Source organism: Lathyrus oleraceus, chromosome 3 (assembly GCF_024323335.1).
Source record: "Lathyrus oleraceus cultivar Zhongwan6 chromosome 3, CAAS_Psat_ZW6_1.0, whole genome shotgun sequence".
NCBI classification, from domain to species: Eukaryota; Viridiplantae; Streptophyta; class Magnoliopsida; order Fabales; family Fabaceae; genus Lathyrus; species Lathyrus oleraceus.
The window spans coordinates 204,635,519-204,662,912 of record NC_066581.1 but is presented as its reverse complement, the minus strand read 5'-3'; the positions used below and the strand labels follow the sequence as shown (position 1 = coordinate 204,662,912).

At 33.7% G+C, this 27,394-nt stretch overlaps 1 pseudogene; it reads right to left on the bottom strand.

Annotated features, from left to right (window-relative positions):
* Positions 1–19,038: 19,038 nt before the first annotated feature.
* On the bottom strand, positions 19,039–27,394 carry LOC127130432 (guard cell S-type anion channel SLAC1-like; annotated as a pseudogene).

Below are 27,394 nucleotides of genomic sequence, written 5' to 3'. Positions count from 1 at the left end.
GTCTCCAAGGGACGGGCCACAGTTTTCTTCTTTTTCTTGGGCACCCGGTCAGGAGCGCCGACCTGATTCGCTAGCTTCAGCACCCGATCACGAGCATTGGGCATGGCACCTGCAAATAAATTACACACCAACATTAGCGAGCGAAGTCATAAACAGAAATAAAAAGCTAAACAAAGTCTGCCTACTCAATAACGCCAGAGCTTCCTCCTCGGTATCACACTCGAGCAGAGCCTTCGTATTGATATAACGCGCCTCGGTGATTAGCTCCCCGGCCTCATCCAGGTAAGGCACGCCCTGTCGATTCGCCCAGAACCCCAAGCTGAAGCTCTGCACGTAATCGACCAGCTTCTTGTACGCGAGCCTATCCTCCTCGCCGAGCATCGCATACTTGACCCGGTAATGCGCCGTGGAGAGATCGAAATGATCACGCTGCCACCTCAGCGGTATCTTCGACATCAGCGTCTCCTCCCCGTTGGGTTTCCGCTGATAGTAGTATAGAGAGTGAAGGGCAGCCCGGGTAATCGGCATCACCACGTACCACCGGTTTTTGAAATGGCGAACAGAATCCTCGTACGTCTTGAACAGACGCACGGGCTGCTTGAAAGAAACCCAACTGTGGCGACCACGGGAACCGGACCTCTGGAGATGGAAAACGTGGAAGAAGAGAGCCCGCGTGCAACCAATGCCGAGGAACTGGCAAACTAACTCGAATGCCCGCATAAATGCGAGAGCATTAGGATGTAGTTGGGACGGCGCCAGCCGGAGCCACTTGAAGACCGACATCTGGAAGGAATTGAAGGGCAGTCTGATCCCCGCCTCACGGAAAGCAAATTCATACATGGTGAACTGCTTCCCCGGGAAATGATGACAAATGCGGTCTTCTTCCCTGGGGGCGCAGCAATACCAGTTTGGTGGATCTTCCCGGCTTATGGTCTCGACCATAGCGTAAGCAACGATGGCCTCGTCACAGAAGTCTGATCCCTCCTCCAAGGGCTCGTCCGCAACCCATGCGAAGTCGACCTGCCCGGAAGAGGAGGCGTGTTCGGTACCATCTCGGACACTCCCGTCAGGGAGACGAGCGATTGTCGCGTCTTCGGTGGAGGACCCAGAATCTTCCTTCCTCGGTCGTAAGCGCCCGGTAGCACCTGAAACGCAGACAGAAAGAGTGAATTCGACGTCATATCAAATCCACCCTTCCACCGCAGGTCAAGTGAAAGGGCGTAGCGGCGACGGACACTAACCGTGCTCAACTCGGTGGCGCGCACATTCTATGGAGACCGGCATAAACTTCATACAGCCTATGCGAGTATTGCCCGGCATATGAAGTTTATGCCCGGTACAGTATGATCCCAACCCTATTTTCTACCATCTAATATACACCTACAGTCCACTACACTGTTCCTAAGTTAAACCTAACCACATTTCTACAAAAATAGCATGCGTTTGACAGAAAACAACAAGGAAAAACAGTGGGTCACGGTGGAAAATCATACCTGACATAGTTGAGTTGAAAGGGGTACGGTGGTTCAGATAGGAGGACGGGCGGAGACGGCGGTCCAGACGGTAGAGCGAGCAAACGAGAGAGAATGTGGAGAACTCCGGTGAACGTGTGAGCGAAAAAAGTGGAAATGAAGTTATTCAACCCCTTTTTTATAGGGCTTGGCACGTGGACCAACACGCTAGGTCATCATTGCCTAGCCTGCCTACGCCGTCTTTGCACACGAAACGAAGCGACCCCACTAATTCTGAGACACGTCTATCAAAGATAAGAAGCTGAAACGACCCGAGCACCTATCCGTCTCCTCGACTCACCAAGACGCCACCTCCCCGCGTCATACCCGCGTTTGCTACAAGGAAGGTGCAGACCAACCGATCACCTCCGTCCCCGACATTCCCGAAGAAAGGGTCGGTCATGAATAGGTCTGTTACGACCTCACCTGTCTAACGCTCAAGCTTCCCCATCGTCTCGGGGAACCCTCAGTTGAAACATAAGTCATCTCTCTGGCTCAGAGACTCGACTTGGGGGGCTCCTGTTCTGGACTGGGCCATGACCCTAGGCACGGCACGGCCCAATGCTCGCCAAGCCCACATCCAAACGGCCATGTCCACACGACCACGAGGACACGTCAGGTGGACGACCGTCCGCCCGACGAACGTCTCCCCGGCCCCTTAAACACGTGTCGGACAACGAGCGGACCCTCCTCATACGATCTCCATCCGCTCCCCGTCAACCCACATCGCGGACACCTAAGTTGTGTCGGGCAGAGCCATAACGGCATCTCACTCACCACGTCACCCAACTCCCCTATATTGTCTCCTTAGGGATAGGGGCAGTTGGACCAGGGGGCAGACCTTGGTCTAGGTCTTAACGCTTCTTACGCGTCCCCTGGCAGCTCCTCCTTGGGCCTAGCTAATCCAGCCCATTAGGAGCCTTGGCCCAGCGCTGGGGGCTCACTATAAATACCCCTTTCATGGCAAAGGGGCAGGTATTCTAACTCACACTCTGATAACCTCATTCTGTACCTTTTCTGACTTAAGCATTGGAGCACCTTGCAGGTACACCCCCCTCTCATTTCATTCTCCGGCCCATTCACCAAGACCTTGGAAGGCCCTCCTGATCAGGTGAGATCAGCTTAATTTTTGTAAGAAGATGTTGGTAAAAGTATTTTTAATAAAATATAAAATATAAAACATACAACGAACTTTTGTGCTTGGGAACTATCGTGCTCTTAATGCTATTTATAACGAAGTCGACGAAAATGTCTTCAGAATCCTTAATACTTGTATTAGTGCTAAGTAGGCTTGGGAAATCCTTGAAGTTGAACATGAAGGGACATCAAAAGTTCGTATGTTAAGACTTCAACTCCTTACCATAAAATTTTAAAACTTGAAGATGCATGAGGACGGAAATATTTATGACGCTGCTACAAAATACACCTAGCGTAACATGATATTACATCGGCTATTAAGTCAACCAAAGTAAGAGCTCTTATTTAGGCGTCTGCATTTTTTTTCTTTTACCAAAAGATATTTCACTTCAGGTAAAGGCATACAGGCTTCGAATCTCAACACCAACATTTTTTGTTGTTGCAAACTGGGCGTATCATAACTTTTATATTAAAATATCTTTCATCACGGTCTAGAATAGCAAGCGTTGTGAAGTGAACTTACATTTAATCATAGTCATTTTTAACAACTGTGGTAAAAAGTATAACTTATATTTAAGCAAAATTTTGCTCTTTAATAACAGAATAACGACTCTCTTAACAAAAACTTAACACTCTCTCACGTTTTATTCTTACAAATTTTACACAAAACTCCAACATATCTTCTTCAACTCTTATGGATTAAGAAAATGTGTTACACAAACTCATTTCTTTCACTTCCTCTTCATATTTCAAGTACATAGAAGTTTTCTCCCTTTTTGTTATGAGATGTGATATTTTTTATGTTTTTCTAGGATATGTTAATGTTTTTTTGGCTATGTTGTTAATGATAAAATTTATAAGTTGTTGATGATTTTGTTTTTGTTGAGCTATGTTGTATGTTGTGTTATGAGTTATGTTGTTGATGATAAAAGTTGTATGTTGTTAAGTTATGTTGTATGTTGTTTAAGATATGTTATTGTTGATAAAAGTTCTATGTTGTTTAAGTTATGTTGTTGATGATAAAAGTTCAATGTTGTTTAAGGTATGTTGTTGTTGATAAAAGTTCTATGTTGTTTTTTATAAAAGTTTTTTGTTGTTGATAAGTATTCCACATAATTTATAATAAACTCAAGTATACATTTCACAACGATTGCAAGTTATAATCGTAGTGAAAATTTGTATATTAAGTCTTTCACTTTGGTTGTTAACCATAACCGTAGTGAAATGTAGAAATTACTCAAAATTCTAGTGTTGGGTAACACGCCATATTTTACTACGATTGTTTTACACAACTATGGTGATAGGTAACACACTACTAGGTTTTTACAATGGTTGTCAGTTTGTGGTGGTAAAGCTAACACATACTACCACGCCTTAGCTTACCATGGTTGATCACCCGTGATGGTAACCCTTTTAGAATTATGGTGAAAGGACCATTGTGTAGTAGTGTGAACTCAATTTTCGCCTTTGTGATATTACTAACAATTCCTTGGCTCTTGTTGAAAGATGTTTGATGAGAAACTTCTAAGAAAAAATCTAAGATCCCTTCCCAAGAGGTTTTACATGAAGGTTATAGCTATTGAAGAACCACGAAAGTTTTCCATGATGAAAGTTAATGAACTAATTGGTTCCTTCTCACTTTTAAGATGTCCATTGATGACAAATCCGAGAAAAATAGTAAGGGTGTTCAAAGTGGATATTAGAGATTGTGAGGACTCATTAGAATATGATGCTGATGAAAATTTCACTAAATCCATTGACATGTTTGCTAAACGTTTTAGCAAGGTCATGAGAAGATTTGATAGAAGATATGGGAATAATTTCTCCGATGATGAGTCAGATGAAGTGAGCGAATATGATCAAGCAAACAGTTCATAACATCACTACTCACATCAGAGAAAGTTAAAATTTTGAGTTGTATGATGATAATGGAGATACTAGTGGCGATAATCAATTTGATGATGCTCTTTTTGAAGTATACAAGACTTTGTATCTTAAATGGATTCAAGAACCACAAGTTGTTTGAAAGCATAAGGAAATGATTGAAGCACTTCTTTAAGACAAAACTCGTCGCATGTTAACTATCTTAGATTTGAAGGAAGAAGTTGGACATCTCATTTCTAAACATGATTGTGTGACTAAGTATGTTCACATATTTAATTCTAGAACTGGAGCCTTGATGAAATTCTAGGTGTGGGAAAATCATCAAAAGATATTAAGGGAATTGGATATACTGGTGAATCGTCCAAATCAAAGACTATGTTTGTTACACCAATTCATAAAACATAATTCACAATGTTTGGTTACAAGTCACAACAACCTACTAAACATCTTGATCAATGCTCAAAATTTTATACCATACCCACTTAAGTATGTCACTATTGTGGTTGATGTGGTCAAAAACGACCTTACTGCTAAAAATTGTATGGTATACAACCACATCACAAACATTTGTATCCTCGGTGGAAGGTTAAGTACGATTCGCATCATCAACAATGTTGGCATTCCAATCCTAATATTTTTGTTCATATTGCATGTACCTCTCTCAAGATATCTTCCAGTGAAGATTGCTACTTTGATATTTGATACTTTAGACACATGACTGGATAAATAAACTATTTGAAAGACATCAAACCTTATTTCAAAAATTATGTTAAGTTTGGTGATGGTGCTCAAGGAAATTATTTTGGAAAAAGGGAATTTAGACTATCATGGTCTTTCTTTCCTTAATGATGTTTTTATTAGTTAAGGTGTTTACTGCTAATCTTATTAGCATCAATCAAATTTGCGATTAAGATTTATGTTTCAAGTTCAATAGTGTTAAATTCACTATCATAGATAAACAACATACTCAACTAATGAAAGGATTAGGATCTACAAACAACTACTACATGTTGTCATCTTTTTATAAAGTCAGCCCCAGTCTTGTTTAATTTAAAAATAAATAAGAAATTAAGTTGTGGCACAGAAAACTTTGGCACTTAAATCTTATAAACATCATAAAGATTGTTGTTGAGAAGGTTATTATTAGCTTACCCGATCTCAAGATCGAATAAGGTAAAATATGTTGTGATTTTCATGTAGGAAATCAAACCAAGATGTCACATAACAAGGTTCAACATCTTACCACTACACGTGTGCTTGAGCTACTTCATATGGATCTCATGGGACCCATGAAAGTTAAGAGTCTTGAAGGAAAGTGGCATGTCTTTGTCTGTGTTGATGATTACTTCAGATACACTTGTGATGATTTCATTCATGAGAAGTCTGATACATTTATTGTATTTGAGGGTCAATGTCATCGCTTATGTCGTGAAAAAAGAGAAGAAATTGGCATGATCATTCGCATTCGAAGTGATCATGGCAAGTAATTTGAGAACTTAAAGTTATTTACATTATGAAATATTAAGGGGATTACTCAAGAGTTTTTTGCTCCCATCACACCTCATCAAAATGGTACTGTTGAAAGGAATAATCGTACCCTAAAAGAAATGGCTAGTGCTATCACTCACTCCAAAATCTTTTGTACTAATTTTTGGCAGAAGCAATGGATATTGCTTGTCATATTCACAATCAAGTAACAGTTCCATCAGGTACCAAGACTACTCACTATGAACTATGGAGAAGACGGAATTCCGACGTTAAATAGTTTCATGTGTTTGGAAATATATGCTATATTCTTGCATACAGAGAAAAGACAAAAGCTTGATCCTAAAAGTGATGAAGGCATCTTTTTGTGGTATTCCATTAACAACATGGTATATCGTATGTTTAACAAGAACACAAAATTTATTATAGAACCTATAAATTTCTTTGTTAATTATGATCAAACTAATTAAAGTGACTTCACACAAAGACGAAGATTCTACTCTCCCTAGCCAAAATGTTGAGCTAGATGTTTCAAACAACAAATCTAATGACTTGTGGTCTGGTGAAGAAGAAGAAGAAGATTCAGATAATGGTGAAGAGAGGGCTCTTGGAAGTAAAGAAACATCATCAAGAATTAAAAAGAAGCATCCTATTGAAAACATTATTCAAGATCTAAATGCAGGAATCACTACACAAAGAAAAGAACCAGTTAATTATAGAGAGATGATATATAATATGTGTTTTATTTCAAAAATAGAATCTAAGAGTGTGAAAGAGGCCCTTAATGATGAATAATAGGTCAATGTTATGTAGGAAGAGTTTGTTCAATTTGAAAGAAATTAAGTATGTGAACTTTTGCCTAGACCTAACTCTACAAACACCATTGATACTAAATGGGTCTGCAAGAACAAATTTGATGAGAATGATAATGTCACTAGAAATAACGCATGTCTTGTTGCACAAGGGCATACCTAAATCGAAGGGGTTGACTTTATGAAACATTTGCTCCTGTTACTCGTCTTGAAGACATTAAGTTATTATTATGCTTGTCCTATTTCCTTATGTTCAAATGTTACTAGATGAATATCAAAGTGTGTTTTCAAGCAAGATAGTAGATCATTTTGTTCAACAAATGCAATTTGAATTCAAGATGAATGTGGTAGGTGATATTACCTATTTTCTTAGCTTTCAAGTAAAGAAAATGAAGGGTGACATATTTATTTTCTAGAGAAAGTATGGTAGAAATATTATGAAGAAATTTTGGATGGAGAATGCAATACATAACTTATGCTACTCATGTCGAGCTCTCTAAAGACGAACAAGGAGTTAACTGTCAATAAAAGCCTTTATATGAGTATGGTTGATAGCCTTTTGTACCTCACTGTTAACCGTCCTCACATTAATTTCTCGGTTAGTGTGTGTGCTCGCTATCAAACTAATCCTAAGATTAGTCATTTCACTCAAGTCAAGAGAATTATTAAATACATAAGTGGAACATCTCACTATCATCTTTTTTACTCTTTTGATACCAACTCTTCCCTAGTTGGATATTGTGAGCTGACTAAGAAGGTAATGATGAGGATAGAAAAAGTACTTCTTGTGGATGTTTAATACTCCCTCCGGTTCAATTTATAAGAGACAATTTACTTTTTAGTTACATTGAATAATTAATGTATTTGGTCCATATATAGTCCATATACATTGATTATTCAATGTATCTAGAAAGCAAGTTATCTCTTATAAATAGGATCGGAGATAGAATTTTGATTCAGTAAAAAAGTAATGTTTCTTTCTAGGAAATAATTTAATATTTTGTTTCATTTTCAATTGCAAAAGCTAAGTACATTATTGTTTGAAGTAGTTGCACTCAATTTTTATGGATCAAACAAATTCTTAAAGAGTACAATGTGACATAAAATGTCATGATATTATATTGCGACAACTTGAGTGCTATCAATATATCCAAAATCCATGTCCAACATAGCAGAAACAAACATATTGACATTTAACATCATTTCATCAAGGAACTAGTATAAAAAAATAAAACCACTTAAAAAAAACATAATCAATCCTCAAATAGAACAACATACCAAAAGTATTCAGTAACATATACTTTTATAATGCAAGTGGAGGAATAACATCTATCACACAAAGGCAATGAATTTTATGATCACTCATATTTATTGAGAATGGAATGCTTGCACTGACAAACTAGCTAACCTTAATCTTACTACTTCCAATTTCATTTAGTTAGATTACATTCATGATACTATTAGGTCTGATATTTGAAAAACAAGCAAGGTTTCTCTTTAAGCCTTTGTAAGTAGGGGTATAACCGGATCACAAAAAACCAATTAAACCGATAATATAAACCAAACCAAATTGAAAAAAATAACAATTGTTTTTAGTTCGGTTCAAAAATCGAACCGAACCAATAAAAATCGAGGTGGTTTGGTTTGGTTCTCGATTTTAGTTTTTAGGAACCGCCAAATCGATGAACCGAACTGATGACTATAAATATCCACTTAGTATTTTATTTAGCTCATTATTAAGGTCAAATTTTGTATCGGTCCAATTATGTATCTTTGCTTACACTTCCTTCATTTCAACAAAACATGCAACCAAAACCAAACTTCAAACATAAAAAATAGAAACCATAAGCCACAAAAACTTGCTCTCACCAAACTGATGCTATGGTTGTTCGTCCCCTTCATTCTTATAGGTTATGGTTTCCTTATTCGTGGTCAAGTTCTCTTCGTTAGATTTCATTTATTTTTATCTTTTTTGTTTCTTCTTCAACGGATTTCCTTCTAGTCTTGTTAAAACATAATTTTGATATGTGTTCGAGGTGTGGAACATATTAATTTATGTGTATTGAAATCTTTTATTATTATTGTTTTGTATTTTATTTGTTAAGCTTTCAAATCTCTTCCCAACCTTCTCATGCCAATTACCAACGTTTGTATTTGATAATGAATTTATTTTCGATGCAATGAAAATCATGTCAATGTTTCGTATAAATTAAGAACAACTCGTAAGTTGTTTGAAAAATAGAGCATGAAATATATTATATAAAATATATTATTTAAAAAAATAATAATATAGAATAAATCAAAAAACATAATAGCAAAGAATATACACATAAATATAATGTTTGAAAAAAAGTGTTGTAAATCAATCATCCGAACCAAATCAGTTAATTTGATTTGGTTTTACTTTTAAAAAACACTAAAAATCAAACAAAACCAGACCGATGGAGATATTATCAATTTAAACAATTTTCTGACCAAAAACCGAATCGATTACACCCCTATTTATAAGGGTTCTGATATCCCTTTGATTTCCTGTGTATTTTTCCTCTGAATGTTTTTTTTTGCCTATGGCTTTTTGTTTAAAAAAAGATACGAATTAAAAAGGGTTTTTTAATTTTTTAATCATGTATTCATTAAAAATTATAATGTTTTGACATATATTATTTATTGAATTTTTAAAGAGTTCTCTTAGATTTGTTATCGAGAACACAAAACAAATACTTCCATTATTTAGGTTTAGGCATGGGCAAAGGATATGGCACACAAAACTATTGAGTAAGCTTGCCTCGAAACTACTGTTGCTCATATTATATGCTAAATAAAACATGCAACATGTTAGGAACCAGTGGCAGCAGTGGAACTCTGAGAACTGCTGATTAACAGCAATAACAGCGCAGGTGCTGAGAATATTGTTGAGCAGTCCACTTGACCCAAAAGAACAACAGTATACAGTTGCAAAACTAAAAATCATTTTCTTTGATTTCTTTGATCAAGATTTAGTTGCAAATACAACGTACCTGAACATGATGGACAAAAGAAATGCACCAACAAAACTGCACTTTGTTTCAATTTAAAAAAATGGTTTTTATACTATTATATATTTTTATTTAAAACTATTTTGTAAAATTTGCTTTAAATGATTATTTATACAATACTATTATTTTAAGTATTTTATTTTTTATTTGAAGTTTTTCTAAATATAAATTTTTCAAAAATCACCAAAATTTAAAATTATTTTAAATGATTTTTTTCATAAAAAATTATTTAGAAATATATTTATTTTTTAAAGTATGTAGTTTTGACACTTTTTAAAATAATTTATTGTTAAATTTTTTGGATCAGTTTCATAAATTTAAAAATTTGGGCAAAATTTAAAATATAAAATATAGGAATCAATTTGCAAATTTTAAAAATTTGGAGACCAAATTGTAAAATTAAAAAAAAATTGAAAACTTATTTGCAATATTTTTGAAAAATTGAGATGAATTTAATTTTTTATGAAATACGAGGATCATCTTACAAAATTTAAAAATTTTAATAATAAATAATTTAATATTTACATTATATAGAATTATATATAATAAATAAGCAATTTCAAATTATTTACTTTTTTATATTATTTAAATTTTTTAAATTTTAACCTACATAAAATATTTTATAAATTTACTATCATTTTATAAATTCTTCATATTGAATCATTTCAAAAAAATATTTTTTCTATTAAAAATATTTTATCCAAATACTATTTTTGTCTTTGCCATTCCCCATCCTTAGAACTGGACAAATTTGTCTCCCTCTTTTAGAAAAGTGAATTGGATGATTTTATATGGATTAACGGATAACTTACATGGGCGGGTCGGGTACCGGCGGTTTTTAAACTTGTGCTAATAGTTTTTTTGTTTTGTTTTTAGAAGTAAGTGTAGCAAGCAAGAGTTGTTGTTAATTAGTATAAATATAGTTGTTAATAAAACTATTGGTGAGAAAATGTTTATATTTTTTTTTGTTTTAAATGAAATTCTTTTATCTCATATTCCATTATTTATTTCTCAATTTCTACATCATATTGAAACATCCTCATATAAATAATTTATTAAAAATTAAAAATATTAAAAAAATTTATTATCAAAATTCTTTTACAAAATTATCCGATATATAAAATAAAAGTTAAAAATATTAAAAAATGGATTATCGGAATTTTTTTTAAAAATCTTCCGTTAAAAATTGACTATTGAATTCTTTTACAAAAAAATTTCTATACATAAAATAAAAATTAAATTTAAAAAAAAAATGACTACTAAAATTCTTTTGCAAAGTCTTTCGGTACATAAAATAAAAGTTAAAAAATATTTAAAAAATGACTACCGGAACTATTTTGCAAAGTCTTTCCGTATACAAAATAAAAGTTAAAAATAGTTAAAAAATTGACTATCGAAACTCTTTTGCAAAGTCTTCCGACACATAAACTAAAATTTAACGTTAAAAATTGATTACCGAAATTCTTTTGTAAAGTTTCAATCATATATAAAATAAAAATAAAAAAAATATTAAAAAATTAACTATCGAAATTCTTTTATAAAAAAATTTAAAATAAAAAATAAAAAATATTTTTTTAAAAAATAATATATTAATTAAAAATATATAAGATAAGATTGATAGTTTTTATAAAATATAAAGGTATAAGAACAAAGGTAGAGGTATAAAATTTTCTTCAAATGATTATTTATGAGTATCAGTTCCTTCTATTCTTCTTTTTAAACTTGATGAGTTTTGTTTTAAAATATTTATTCTACTTTTTTTACTAGAATGATTCATATTTATTTTTTAAAATTTTATGTTTAAATACTTGTTGATTATTATCAGTATCAATTATTTTTAAGTTTCAATGATTCTTTCTGAACTTGATGCTTTATGCTTATTTTTTAAATTCAAGGATTAAATGCTGGTTGATTATGAGTATCATTATCAATATTTTTAAAGTTTGTAATCTATTGTGATTGAGTTTATTAGCTTGTTGAGTGTTTACATGGATTGAATGGAATTTTTTTAATTTAAAATAATCACTTTTTCAAAATTATAAATTAAAATAATTATGTTTTTAATTTATTTATTAAAGTTATCATATTTCAGGTGGACGACAAGAGGAGTCAATCCTATTAGCGAATGCTTTCATTTGTTATACACCATTATGGTTGACGCATGCATGTATTTGTTGCACTACATGTGGCGCATGCATGCATCCATTAGGAGCATGCGCCATGGCATATGACAACTCATTTATTTGCAAATTGTATAAATACAACATCCCCTCCCATCATTTTTCACACATCTTCTTACTATCTCCTTCTATTGTTCTTCAATCTCCTTTCATTTTTCTTCAATCTCCTTCCATTTTTCTTCACAAAGTATGCACATATGTGCTCTTATATTCACAAGAGAAATGTTGATTTAATTTATTTGGCAGTAAAGCCTCCGATGAAGATCCGACTCTGGAATATAGAGGCGTTCGAGCGTCTTAACAAAAGTTTGATCCCTTCGTTAGATGGAGACATTGCAGAGGATGAAAATATCAAAAGAATTCAAAGGCTTGTTACCATGTTCAACGACAATGGAGAAAGTCATTTCTAAGACAATGTTAAAACTGACAAAGATGTTCGCATAATGATGCACGGTTCTTATGAGATTGTTCTAATGGTTGTAATCACATAGTTATGGTGTTTAGTCATTGTATTTGTTTGTATTGTTGTTTAAATTATTGTTTAGTTGTTGTTTTAGATTGTTGTAACTTAATGTTATGATATTTATGAAATGAACGTTGTTTTTAATATAAAGCAAAACGGTTACATTTAAAATTATGTTGTTGTGTTTGGTCCAACATTGAGACAGTTTGTACGATTGTGTCCGGGCTGACGACATGAACTACATAATCTCACCAATTTGTTCGCCATATCCATTTCAGTTCGAATACGCATGATGTTAGGGCAGCCCTTTTTCTTTCTTCACATTTTCTCATTGTGCTAGACTATCTCCCTTTTGATATGCAAACCAATAATCCTCTTTTGCTACCACCGAAAAGTCATTGTTGTAAACATTGCATATGTTTATGACTTTGTAAACGACGGTAGTGTTTGAAGGAAGGTTTTTTTAATGCATACCCTGCACTCACAACCTTCTTCCTCAACGTCTTGTCTTTGATCTCCCGCATGAAATTTTGAGCGATGTGCCTAATGTAGTAGACATGCGTTGAAGGAGGATCTTGTCATCCGTTATCAAGGCTTTTATAGGGACTCTCAATTGATGCATGTTTGTATGAAATCAAACATAAGTTAAGCTAAGGAGCAATGTGTAATCAAAGATTTTTTAGGAAAAAAACTCCATCCACCAGCAGTTTTCCCTTCAACCAGAGCGGAGGTGATTCGAAAAATGTTGTTGTTGCCATCTTGTGCCACTGCCATGAGTAGCGTTCCTTTATATTTCTCGTACAACCATATTCCATCAATTTATATAAAAGGTTTACAAAAAACAAAACCTTTGATGCATGGTTCATACGTCCAGAAGAATCGGTGGAATATGTCATTTCCACTAACACAAGTCCTGTCTAGGGTATATGCCGACAAGGTCTAAAAAATGACAACAGTCCTCGGAGCATAGTGCTTAAGTGCCACCAAGTATTTTGGAAGTTCTTTGTACGACTCCTCCCAATTTACGAATACTGTTTCAACCACCCTAGTCCTAGCTATCCATGTCTTCCTGTAAGAGGGAGTATAATTGTATTGTATAATGATATGCGATATTATTGCACTCACCTTCAACGATAGATTGTCGCTAATGTTAGACAAAATTTCATCACATATTAAGTGAGAGTTGAGTTTGCGATGATCCTGCGTTGGATTGGTGATTATGCACGTGTGAGCTGGACCCATAGAACCTATCTCCCAAGAACCACTTCTCTTCCGGTAAGATTCTGTCAATCAGAATAGACAGAGCTCATTATGACACAAGATCTTATACCTCGTCACATTAGTTCGATCGACCCTATAATCAGCTGATAATTCCATGTGATACTTTTTAATAGCTCTGGCACAGTCTTCTTTTGTGCGAAATTTGTCTCCCTCTTTTATCTGAAGGTTATATCTAGGTCTTGACCATGAGGTTAACCCTGATGATGTTGCAGCTTGGACAACAAAAACACAAATGATCAAGTTCACTACCGTGGAGATGCACCAGAGTGACTGTGTGAAATTGCAGTTTTGTATGTAACAACAAATTCCAGACCCTCTGACATGTTTGGGAGATTGACATCAACTAAGAGTCGATGCCCAATGGGGTTATTCTGATTTGAAATACTTCGCTAAAGAGATGTGTCGTCATTGGAAGAATCGAAGTCGACACATCTTAAACGAACCTATCATATAAGGTGTTAGACCAACTCAATATTATATGAATTAGTTTAAGTCGGTTACAATGACACAATTTGTGTCTGAGCCGAGGTATTTGATTGATTCACGCCAACGAGCTTCGTCATCATACGCCGAACAACAAACCCTCGTCCAACAACTAACCTCACACCATTACCAAACCTAATAACAATGTCAACCCACCCAAATCTTACGACCAACCTCACAACATCACCATATCATATACACCCAACTACCAAACACCCAACCTCACAACTAATACATGTCACACATCCAAACACAAAACCAAGAGCCTAACTCATACCACCAACAATCATACGCAGCTACCACATCTATCTATAGCCCCGATAATTATTACGATTCCACTTCATCCCACCACAGCCCCCCACCAATGAACATCCAAACATCCCACCGCCAAAGCATCCAACCATTGTATGACTTTCTTACACCCCAAGAACCATTGTTTCGTTTCCAAAATGATTCAATGTCCCAATTCAACCAACCATATCATCCACACATAACCCAACCACAACGATCCAACTACGACAACATGGACATCAAATTCAATTATAACAGCGTTGTTGGCGGTAATCCTCTAACTATTCGAGAGAAATGATGGCAAGTATGTCAAATACCCCAGAACCCTCACACCAATCACTTTTTTCCCAAACCAACACTCAAAGACCTCAAACACCTCAGAAAAATCGTGGGAGATCTCGAAGGAAGACTAATGCACCGGGATGTAGAACAAGGGGACATTTTGATCGAGCGGGTCATTGATTTTCTATTCAATTGTTGTGTATTTGAATTTTATAAGATAATATTATTTATTAGTTTTAATTTTCTTTTTAATTTTATTTATTTATAATTATAATTATTAAAATTAAAAATAAATAAAATGAGTAGCATGCAGTGACGCATGCTCCTAGCGAATGCATGCATGAGTCACTTGCACTGACATGATGTGCATGTTGTCGCCACCACTAATGGAACCTTATTGTAAAAATCCAATACATGCGCCAAACCTTGTAGCTACTCCTCTTATTCTGTGTCAGAAACATGTTAGTTTGATAAATAAATTAAAAATGTAGTTATTTTGTATATAATTTAAAAAATATGGTTATTTAAAAAAAAACAATTGAATGCTTGAGACTTAATTTTAAAAAAAATACTATCTTGTTAGACCTTTGAGCTTTTTCCTGTCAAGATTTTTGAAATATTAACTTATTTTTGTAATTATGGTGGCTTAGGTAGTTTATTTATTTAGATGAATTTTGCTATGTTTATCTTCAAAGATGAATTTTTACTGAATTTTGTTGGTGTTTATCTCTAGTGTAGGTTGAAATTTCTAGCTGAATTGCATGTGTCTTCTACAGCTACTATTGAGTTTACATTCATTTCATATGAACAATTGGAAATGAATGATAGATGAAAAGGAATATGTGAATATTTGATTAGAAATTCAATATTATTTCAATGTTAGTGAAGAAGGACAATACTAATTTAATATCTTTATTCTTTTCAACTTTTATTAGCCATTAAATATTTAAATTTAGCCTGATTCAAAATTGTATAATGTGTTTTATTAGCTTTCCAGTAAAAATTATTGATGGTTGGTAATATTTAATTATGACTTATTTTAAAAGTTCAAAATTTATTTGGTTTTAGTCTTAGTTAAGAAAATGATGACATAACATAATACTAACTGGAATAATAAAATTATGATAACATTTTGTAAAACAGTTAAAATATGGTTAACATTTTGTAATTGTGCTTAAAATTTGAGTAGCTCGTTAATCAGCTGAAACTATTCATATGAATCAGTGATCTGTCTAAGTCCAATCCGATTCAATCAATTCAAAATTTGGGTAAAAATAGGTTTTATAATTTCAACCACGGTTTGAGTTGGGTGGTAATTTTGGATTTGAAACCGTCCAATTTGGTATGTTGTCCACCCCTACCCACCCTAATGAAAAATCAAAACTACCTATAGAATTTAAAAATGCATCTCCAGACGCACCCCCATTCACAGACAATCCATTAATTTTAAGTCAGACCCTAAGGTTATGACAAAATATAATATGGAAATGCATCTCCATATACCTTACATAAGTATATATTCGAAATCCACTGAATCAGGAACAAATGCAAAACAAAACATATGCAAAAACAAAGATAAATTAACATCGATAATTGTTATGACATAAATAAAAAGACGAAACACTACATAGATGATTGTTAACGTAACCCTTAAAACTACATTCAGTTGGGCCTTTTGTTTCTTAACAATGAAATATACTCCACAAAACCCTTAAACCTTCATCCGTCTTCAGCTCAAACTTGTTGAATTGAATCTTTCATTCGTTGTCAATGGAGGGTGAACAGTACTCGGGTTTCACAACTATTCGATTGTCTGAGTATTCTAGGAGATTCTCCAGTATCAATTTCATATCTACAAGAGAGGTGTACTATATGACCCTAAATTCAAGTGAGGTATTCGCGTCGTTGAAGTAGACAAATGTGACATACCAATATATGATTATTCTTGTGTGATGTGATTTTGTTAAAAAGGTGATATGAGAGACCAATATTTATACAACTTTTTTAGCTAAAAAACATATTAATGTGAGCAATGATTTTACCTTAAATTTCAACTTCTTTTTCTTATTTTGATATGATGAAATACAAGAATAAAATTTTGGAGTGCACAATTTGATTGAGAATGGAAATATGTTTTTTAATGGTTTTAAGAGGAAATATTTGTTTGATCATGAAAAAGAAGAACGTGCATTGTACTAAAAAAAAGAAGAACATGCAGAAGCAAAATATTTTTCCAAAATCCTCATGGGGTGAAGCTATCACTACTGTTGTTTATATTCTAAATAGGTGCCCTACCAAGAAGCCGAAAAACAAGATTCCTAAAGAAGTGTGGAATGGCAAACGACCATTAGTAAGTCATCTAAAGGTATTTGACTCTATTTTCTACAAGTATGCTCATGATGCAAGAAGAAGGAAGCTTGATGATAAAAGTGAACCTATGATTCTGGTAGGATATCATAAAACTGGAGCATACAAGTTATTCAATCCAATGAATAATAGGATCGTGATGAGTCGAGACATTGTGATTAATGAGAACTCTGTCTGGGATTGGAATTCAGGTGATGCAACTAACGAGCCATTGATGAGCTCTAGCGTTGATAAATAAAGTAGTGAGCACGAAGAAATTCCAATTAATGACACTCCAATAATAGTCGAAGTCGAAGCAGTTGCTGATATTCCAAACACATTCATAGTTGAAGAGGGTGTGGCTAGAACAAGCCAAAGACCTCAAAGAACCAGAGTACTCCTAGCAAGCCTCCAAGATTGTGAAGTGGTTGGTGATGATGAAGTCACACGAGATTTGGTTCATTTTGCTTTACTTGCAGGTGCTAAACTAATCAACTATAGTGAGGCCTAGTGCATGAAACAAGAAGATCGACTCATACTTGGTCGAATTGGGATTCATCAAATGCAAGTCTGAGTATGGTGTCTATGTTCAGGTTGTGGCACAAGATATAACAATCATATGCTTATATGTCGATGACTTGCTAGTAGTTCGAAGTAGCATGGAGAACTTGTCGAAGTTCAAAGAGATGGTAGAGAGGGAATCTGAAATGTCGAATATGGGAAAACTGCCTTATTTCCTAGGCATGAATTTCAAATGTCGAAGCAATGTATGGTATTACATCAAATAAAGCATGTCAAATAAATACTCAAGAGATTCAGGATGGAAGACTCGAATATGCATCCTTAACTGTCGAATCAAGTCTGAAACTAGAGAAACATGGAAAGGAGAACAAGGTCGATGCTACTTTATTCAAACAAATTGTAGGATCTCTGAAGTATGTGTGCAATAGCATGCCTGATATATGTTTTTCAGTCAGATTAGTGAGTAGATACATGGATGAACCAAAGGTGTTGCACATGAAGGCACAAGAATAATCATGAGTTACTTAAAAGGATCAATGACCTGTGGAATCATGTTTCGTCGAGATTCTAAAAGAAAAGAAGTTGTGATTAATTGTTATCCAGATGTTGATTGGTGTGGCGACAAGGAAGATCGAAGAAGTACAACTAGTTACTTCTTTCAAGTATTTGGTGTTAGAGCTGTCAAATAAGCCCTATATTTAAAAGCCCCAATTATTAAGCCCTATTAAAGCCCCAATATATTAAGCCCCTTATCATTGAGATTTATTTTAGGCCCTTTATATAATTCATTTTTTTAGGCCCCATTGAGGGGCCTTATTTTATTCCCAAAATTTGGATGTTGAGTTTATGTGTAGCACTCCATTCATGTCCTGTGCAAAGCTTCCGCCACCGTCAACCAATTACACCGCCGTCGACTTTTCTCTATCACAGAAATAAAGGTACTCTTCTATCTCCATTTCTCTTTAATCTCTAGTTTTCTTAATATCAAATTTCATTTTTTATCTCATTTGAATTAACATATTTATAATACTGCTTAATATGTACACTCACAAGCTGTTTGTGGAAATGCCTCAACAACTTTATACATGATATAAATTTGATTAAAATGCAATTCTGATGGTAAAGTTTTGATGATTAATTTGCCGTGTTTTAATCTTAGTGGTACTTTGAGTCATTCTGTTGCAAATTTAGGTTCTTTAGTTGATATCAGATTGGAGGGTAATCATATCAATGCCTTAGTGCCTAGTAATTAGACCAGTTTGATGAATATGAAATTGTTTGATCTGAGTAGATCATTTTTAACAAAATTTAAAACATAAACTACCATTCAAATATAGGTTTCTCAAGCATAATCTGCTCAAGATGATATAAATCCATGATTGGTCCCACATTAGAATTATAAGGGCAATATAGGAGTATGCTGCTACCCATCCTAGACCATGACACTACTGTTATCATATGAACTGTTGTAGCCATTATTCTTACTATTATCCTTGTTCTCCGAGTTCTTGGTCAGAGCTTTCTTTGTCCAACGCTTAATGTCATAGGCCTTCTTCAAGGGTTTCTTCTCTCCACCTTGCTTCCTCTTCGTTATGGCAATAGCAAGATCATTTGGGAACAAAGTGCGCCAATAGAAAGCATGCAGGAGAGTGGACACAAACAGAACAGAGACCATAGTTGATGATATAAATGCAAGTCCAAGAGCAAGACTCTTACTAATGAAGGCAGGAACCTCCTTCGCGTACTTGATGGTTGCCACTGAAACAGTTGTCATGGGAAAGGTATAAGCCCACCACGCCACTGAAAACCTGTCCATAAAAAGATACAAAATTAAATTCCGTAGCACCTTAAACCCTAAACCTAGATTATTGAACCAAAGTTGTATTATATTTTGATAGAGACAAGATTGTACCTAAAACCAGTGAAAAATTTGATCTGGACAACAAGTGAAATGTAGAGAAACAAGGCGATGAAATAGCAATTTTTGGATATCCCATCAAACTCTCCATATATACTCTGCCAAGCAAGACAAACCGCAAAGGGAGCTGCAATAAACATAGAGTACACAGGATGTAGCTCTTTAGGCAACGCCTCACTTGTTGGCAATCTCTGATACAGTGTAACAAACACCACAAGGTAATGTGCAAAACCAACAGCCCAAAAGAATTTGGCAGGCTCTTCCTAACCCACTTTTGAAGCTAAAATTGCTCCAACAAAGTTACCAAATACAGAGAGATGGTTAGAGGGATTTACAACCTTAGATAGACGTCTTTTGCCTCCAGAAAGCCACTGGCCATAGATTTTGAGTTCAAGTAGAAAATAAGGTGCTATGAAAGTGCACCAAATGGCAAGGTGAAGGGTTTGTTATGGGGCTAGTTTAGAGGGTACAAAGATTGCTAAAAACATGCAGACAACCCAAGGGGCAAAGAAGAAGTTGATACGAACCGGATGGAAATACTCTCTTCCGACTGCTTCAAAGTAGAATATGCATTTGAGAAAACTGATATTTGGTGTAATATGAAGAAACCTTGTCGCAGGACTTGTTGCCAGATTATGCGATAAAACCGCTTGACTGCTTAGGCCGAGACAGATACCAAAACATCCTATAGGAAACTGAAGGAGAAACGGCCACTGCTCATCTGTCGGGAGAAGGATGTCCTCATAGTCCTGTGTCAATTTGCAGGTTTTCCAATGTAACTGACTAGTCCAGTCTAGTTTTGATTGATGTGCCACTACTAACCTAAAAGCTTTAAGCTGCACAAATAATTTTTCAAGATAAATAGTTCTATGTACCTTAGGAGGTTAGGATGTAACCTAAAGATTTACCTTCTACAGCCTTCATAAATTTGATATATTCAATTAGATACTTGGTAAGACTGATCCATGTGTTGTAGTTGAAAAATCTGCATTCTAAATATATCCTGTCATTTATATGTTTTGAGCACAGCTTATCCTGGTCAGCACTCTCAACACCAATCATTAATTATTATTTTTAAATCAAATGTTAATTTATTTTCTTTTTATTGTATGTAATACTTGCTGCGTGCCTCTTCTGTTATGAAATGAAAATCTATACATGTAATTAAATTTGCACTGAATATTATATGGAACTCTCATGTACTTATGAGCTTATGTTGTGTTCCAGGCCATTGAGAGTTTGCTCAGCAAAAAGATATTCCTTAATATAGAGGTTAGTCCTGCTTTTCTGTTTTTATTTTAATTTTATTTTTGATCTATTATTAGTTTGTTGGATACTCCCTTTCTTCATGTTGCCAATTTCTGCATTAATTTGGTGGTCACTATTTATTGTCATTTATGATCACATATATTAGTATTATTTGATAAATATGAGGGTAGAAGTTAATGCACTCACTGCTGCTACAGAGAGTGTAAGTTAGGTGCACACTGCTACGTGAATTGAAATTGAGTTAACAAAATGGAAAACAAAAGCATTGTATTATATAGCAATTTTTAATATATTAAATAATTGGATATATAAGTTAGAAAAAAATAAAACTAGCTTTAACATGAAGCATACACATATGTTGCTATTTCTATTCTCTAACTGTAAATAAATAAAATCTAAGTTACATGTTTTTTCAGTTCCCAGCTCACAAAAGCATATCAAATTGTTGCAGCAATATTGCTGTTTTATTTGAGGTTTTGAAAGCAGTTAATTAAACAGAGATTGTATATGATGAGGTATAATAAGTGTCTATCGCTGTTTCAGATTTCAGCATTTTATCTTTCTACTAGTTACCAAATGAAATATAAAAGTAAATAGAATGATATTAAAATTCATGCAATATATTTTAACTCTATGTTTATATATTTTTTTAGTTTTTGGAATGTGACTCTTAATATATAACCATGACATAACACACATTCTTTTTGTTATAGTATGGAGTCAATGGATACGAGTGAGTATGCACAAGGTCAAGATGAAACTCGTAAGGAAATATTGTCAACACTTTGGATTATTTTCACTAAAATCGGCAAAGGAAAAGATGGAGTTGAAAGAGCTGCATGCAATTTTTGTAGTACTGATTTTGCCATTGGAAAAAACCCCAAGTCTGGTCAAAGTTATGGAACTTCACATCTAAGTCGTCATGTTTTTATTTGTAAAAATTTCCAGTTGAGCCTTCTTAGTCTAGAGGAATCGTCAAGCCTAACCCCAATCAACCAAAACACACATCGTGAATTACTTGGAGAATCCATTATTGTACATGATCTTCCTTTTAGCTTTGTCGAGTATGAAAAAATTCGAGTTTGGGTGAAATATTTGAATCCATGTGTTGAAATGGCCTCTAGGAATACCATGGTGTCATATATTGAAAAAATATATGATAAAGAAAGGATCAAGCTTAAGGAAATCATGGGTAGGATTCCAAATGAAATTTGTCTAACATCGGATGTTTGGACAACATCTACTAGTGAGGGTTATATCTGTTTGACTGCTCATTTTGTTGATGAAAATTGGAAGTTAGTTAGTTGTCTTCTTAACTTTCTTCGAATGAAGCCCCCCCACACGGGTATTGCACTGGAAGCTACTTTATTTGATTGCTTAAAACAATGGGGAATAGACAAGAAAATATTTTCTATTACGCTGGATAACGCATCTGCCAATGATAACATGCAAGACCACTTGAAAACTCATCTTCGAGTGCAAGGCAATTTGATGTGTGATGGTGAATTTTTTCATATCCGATGTTCGGCCCATGTACTCAACTTAATTGTCCAAGAGGGTTTAAAAGTTGCTAGTGAAGCCCTCCATAAAATTAGAGAGAGTGTCAAGCATGTTAAAGGATCTGATGGAAGGATGCTTAAGTTCAGAGATTGTGTCGAGGATGCAGGGATAAATGTTAGCGGTGGTTTAAGATTTGATGTATCTACCAGATGGAATAGCACTTATTTGATGCTTGAAAGTGCCTTGCAATATAGGAAAGCTTTTGAGTTTTATAAGGTGGCGAATATAAGCTATAAATATTGTCCATCTGATGAGGAATGGGAAAGGGGGAAAGGATTTGTGAGTTTTTAGAACCTTTTTACGAAATTACCAATTTGATTTCTGGTTCATCTTATCCAACTGCAAAACTGTATTTCATGCAAGTGTGGAAAGTCCAGTGCATTTTAGAAAAACATCAAAAAAGTATTGATAAGGTGATAAAAGATATGTCTGATAATATGAAAATGAAATTTGACAAATACTGGAAAAACTATAGTATTGTGCTAGCATTTGGAGCTATTCTTGATCCACGCTTGAAGGATAAATTTTTGAAGTTTTGCTATACTACACTTGATGCCTCAACCTCTGAAGAAAAACTTAAGAATGTAATGGATAAATTCAAGGGGCTTTATGAAGAATATGTGAGTTATTCTACCAATCAAAGTGTTTCTCTTTCTCAACCATCTAATGAGTTCAACACATTGGCTAAGCTATCTAGAGAGGGGAATAAAGCTAAAAAATCAAAGATTATAACCGTAAGTTTTTATATTAACATATTTATTTCACCCCATTTCCTCTTTTATATATATACTTGTTTGAAAACTTTAGGTTGTCTATTATTTATATTTTATTAGTATTAGAAAAAGAGAAAGATTATTGCATGAAATTGTTAGTAAGGATTATTGCATGAAACTTTGTGTTGTACTCTGTATGTGGCTTTACTAGTAAAACATACATGTGTATTCTGAATGTTGAGTACTAATAATGGTCACAAGGAAATGCTTGAATAATATTGCAGACAGTGTATTTGGTTCTTTTTCGAGTTACTGTAATCATTAGTAACTTAATCGAAATTTGAATGTGAGTTATCTAACATAGAAACATAGCAACATATTTCAATTATTTCAATTATTTCAATGATATTATTCAATTAGTTGTAAAAAAAATATTCAATGTTGTTAAATGATTAGAAAAAAATAGATTGGTCTTTATCTAACATAGAAACATAGCAACATTAAGAACTTACATAGATAGAAATGAAATGTATTTATCTAAATATTGTTTGGAAATATCACTTTATAATGCATTTGTGGAAGCTAATAAAACAGACTCTACGTTATTTAGCTATATACATTTGTAGATATCTAGTTCTTCTTTGGGTTTCATTGATAACATGTCTTATCATATTGATATAATATGTTGTTTCTGTGAATATTGGGAGTAAAATATGTCCTAACTATTTATATATATCGCAGGATTTTAAAACATGGAACTCGATTGAGAGTATGTTTGTTCTTGGAAAGAATGAATTAGATATATACTTTGACGATGAATTACTGGAGCTAAATGAAGAACACTCTGAAGATTTTGATGTACTTCTTTATTGGAAGTTTAATGAGAAAAAGTTTTTGATACTCTCCATAATGGCACGCGATGTGCTTAGCATTCCTATCACGACTGTAGCATCTGGGTCTTCTTTCAGTATCGGTGGACGTGTTCTTACGAAATACAGAAGTTCTACTCTTCCTGAACACATCCAAATGTTGATTTGTACTCGAAGCTGGATGCATGGATTTTCGGAAAATATGAATGGTAATACTACTTTGTATTTTATTTATTTTTATTTGTTCATGTTTATGATATACTCATGTCATTGTTTTGTTGCATCTGCACCTAAGTATGATTTATTGTGTTTTTAAGATGAGGAAGATATCAACACTAATGATGAAGGCAATACTGAGGTGACAATGACTCAACATACATTTGGATTGCAAGATTGAAGTGGAAGACTAATTTTAGTGCCATATACTTTATTATGGTTGTTGAATTTATCTTTTCATGTTTTTTTGGTTGAATTAGTGTCTTTGTTTATGTGATATGTGGTTCATGTTTGTATTGATTTACTTCAATTTCGAATGTTGAATGTCCTGAGTATCGACATATATCTTTCAGTGATATGTTTACATAGTATTTTTCGTGAATTGAGATGGATAATATTGTTGTTTGTGTTTGAAAAAGAACATAAAATCCTACTCAAGTGTATAAATATTAGCAAGTCACATAATTGAACTGGTTTGTGTAATATGTTTTCTTTTCTTTTTTATTTTATAATGTTTAAAATATGATTTTAAGAGAAAAAATTGATTTTTATTTTTGGAATTTTATGTTGAATTTTTTTTTAATTTTTATTAAAGTTGTTTTTTATTTTTGAAATTTTTAGCAGATTTATTTAAAAATTATTTTTTTATATTTTGAATTTATTTTATTTTGGTTTTCAAAATAAAGTTTTTTTTTGAATTTATTTTATTTTGTTTTTCAAAATTAAGTTTTTTTATTTTATTTGGGGTCTTATGACCCTCTTTTAAATTTCGGGCCCATCTAACTTTAGGGCCTATGTATTTGAGGGCTTACTATTTTTTAATTTTTTTAGGCCCCCTTATTTTAGGGGTTGGGGCCTAAATTAATTGGCCCCCTAAATTGACAGCTCTACCATAGATTTTGAGTTCAAGTAGAAAATAAGGTGCTATGAAAGTGCACCAAATGGCAGGGTGAAAGGTTTGTTGTGGGGCTAGTTTAGAGGGTACAGAGATTGCTAAAAACATGCAGACAATCCAAGGGGCAAAGAAGAAGTTGATACGAACCGGATGGAAATACTCTCTTCCGACTGCTTCAAAGTAGAACATGCATTTGAGAAAACTGATATTTGGTGTAATATGAAGAAACCTTGTGGCAGGACTTGTTGCCAGATTATGCCATAAAACCGCTTGACTGCTTAGGCCGAGACAGATACCAAAACATCCTATAGGAAACCGAAGGAGAAACGGCCACTGCTCATCTGTCGGGAGAAGGATGTCCTCATAGTCCTGTGTCAATTTGCAGGTTTTCCAATGTAACTGACTAGTCCAGTCTAGTTTTGATTGATGTGCCACTACTAACCTAAAAGCTTTAAGCTGCACAAATGATTTTTCAAGATAAATAGTTCTATGTACCTTAGGAGGTTAGGATGTAACCTAAAGATTTACCTTGTACCGCCTTCATAAATTTGATATATTCAATTAGCTACTTGGTAAGACTGATCCATGTGTTGTAGTTGAAGAATCTGCATTCTAAATATATCTTGTCATTTATATGTTTTGAGCACAGCTTATCCTGGTCAACACTCTCAACACCAATCATTAATTATTATTTTTAAATCAAATGTTAATTTATTTTCTTTTTATTGTATGTAATACTTGTTGCGTGCCTCTTCTGTTATGAAATGAAAATCTATACATGTAATTAAATTTGCACTGAATATTATATGGAACTCTCATGTACTTATGAGCTTATGTTGTGTTCCAGGCCATTGAGAGTTTGCTCAGCAAAAAGATATTCCTTAATATAGAGGTTAGTCCTGCTTTTCTGTTTTTATTTTAATTTTATTTTTGATCTGTTATTAGTTTGTTGGATACTCCCTTTCTTCATGTTGCCAATTTCTGCATTAATTTGGTGGTCACTATTTATTGTCATTTATGATCACATATATTAGTATTATTTGATAAATATGAGGGTAGAAGTTAATGCACTCACGGCTGCTACAGAGAGTGTAAGCTAGGTGCACACTGCTACGTGAATTGAAATTGAGTTAACAAAATGGAAAACAAAAGCATTGTATTATATAGCAATTTTTAATATATTAAATAATTGGATATATAAGTTAGAAAAAAATAAAACTAGCTTTAACATGAAGCATACACATATGTTATGTTGCTATTTCTATTCTCTAATTGTAAATAAATAAAATCTAAGTTCACATGTTTTTTCAGTTCCCAGCTCACAAAAACATATCAAACTGTTGCAGCAATATTGTTGTTTTATTTGAGGGTTTGAAAGCAGTTAATTAAACAGAAATTGTATATGATGAGGTATAATAAGTGTCTATCGTTGTTTCAGATTTCAGCATTTTATCTTTCTACTAGTTACCAAATGAAATATACAAGTAAATAGAATGATATTAAAATTCATTGCAATATATTTTAACTCTATGTTTATATATTTTTTTAGTTTTTGGAATGTGACTCTTAATATATAACCATGACATAACACACATTTTTTTTTGTTATAGTATGAAGTCAATGGATACGAGTGAGTATGCACAAGGTCAAGATGAAACTCGTAAGGAAATATTGTCAACACTTTGGATTATTTTCACTAAAATCGGCAAAGGAAAAGATGGAGTCGAAGTGAAGAAACCTTTGGTGTTGTAGATGGACAACGAGTCAGCCATTAATCTTGCAAAGAATCCAGTTCTGCATGAAAGGAGTAAGCAAATTGAGGCTAGATTTCATTTTCTAAGGGAGAAGGTAAACCAGAGTAAACTTGAAATGAGACATTGCTCGAGTGAAGCACAGTGACTGACATTTTCACCAAAAGACTGAAGATCGACATATTTCTAATTTTGAGAAAAAAATTAGGAATAAAATTAGGAATAGTTTGTGTTTGACAACTTAAATTATAAGTGAGTATATTGTGATATAATCCAAGTTATAGTGCAAACCCAACTTAATTAGGATTATGATTTGTTATGTTAACTATTTAATAATAATAACATAATTCTACAATTATAATTCAATTTTATAATTTTTAATAGTAATAATTCTACAATTACCTTTCATTATCTCTCTTATTCATTCTCTCACTCAACAATTTTAACTCTTCCTTTTTTGAATTAAGTTTTGAGATGACATCTAATAACAT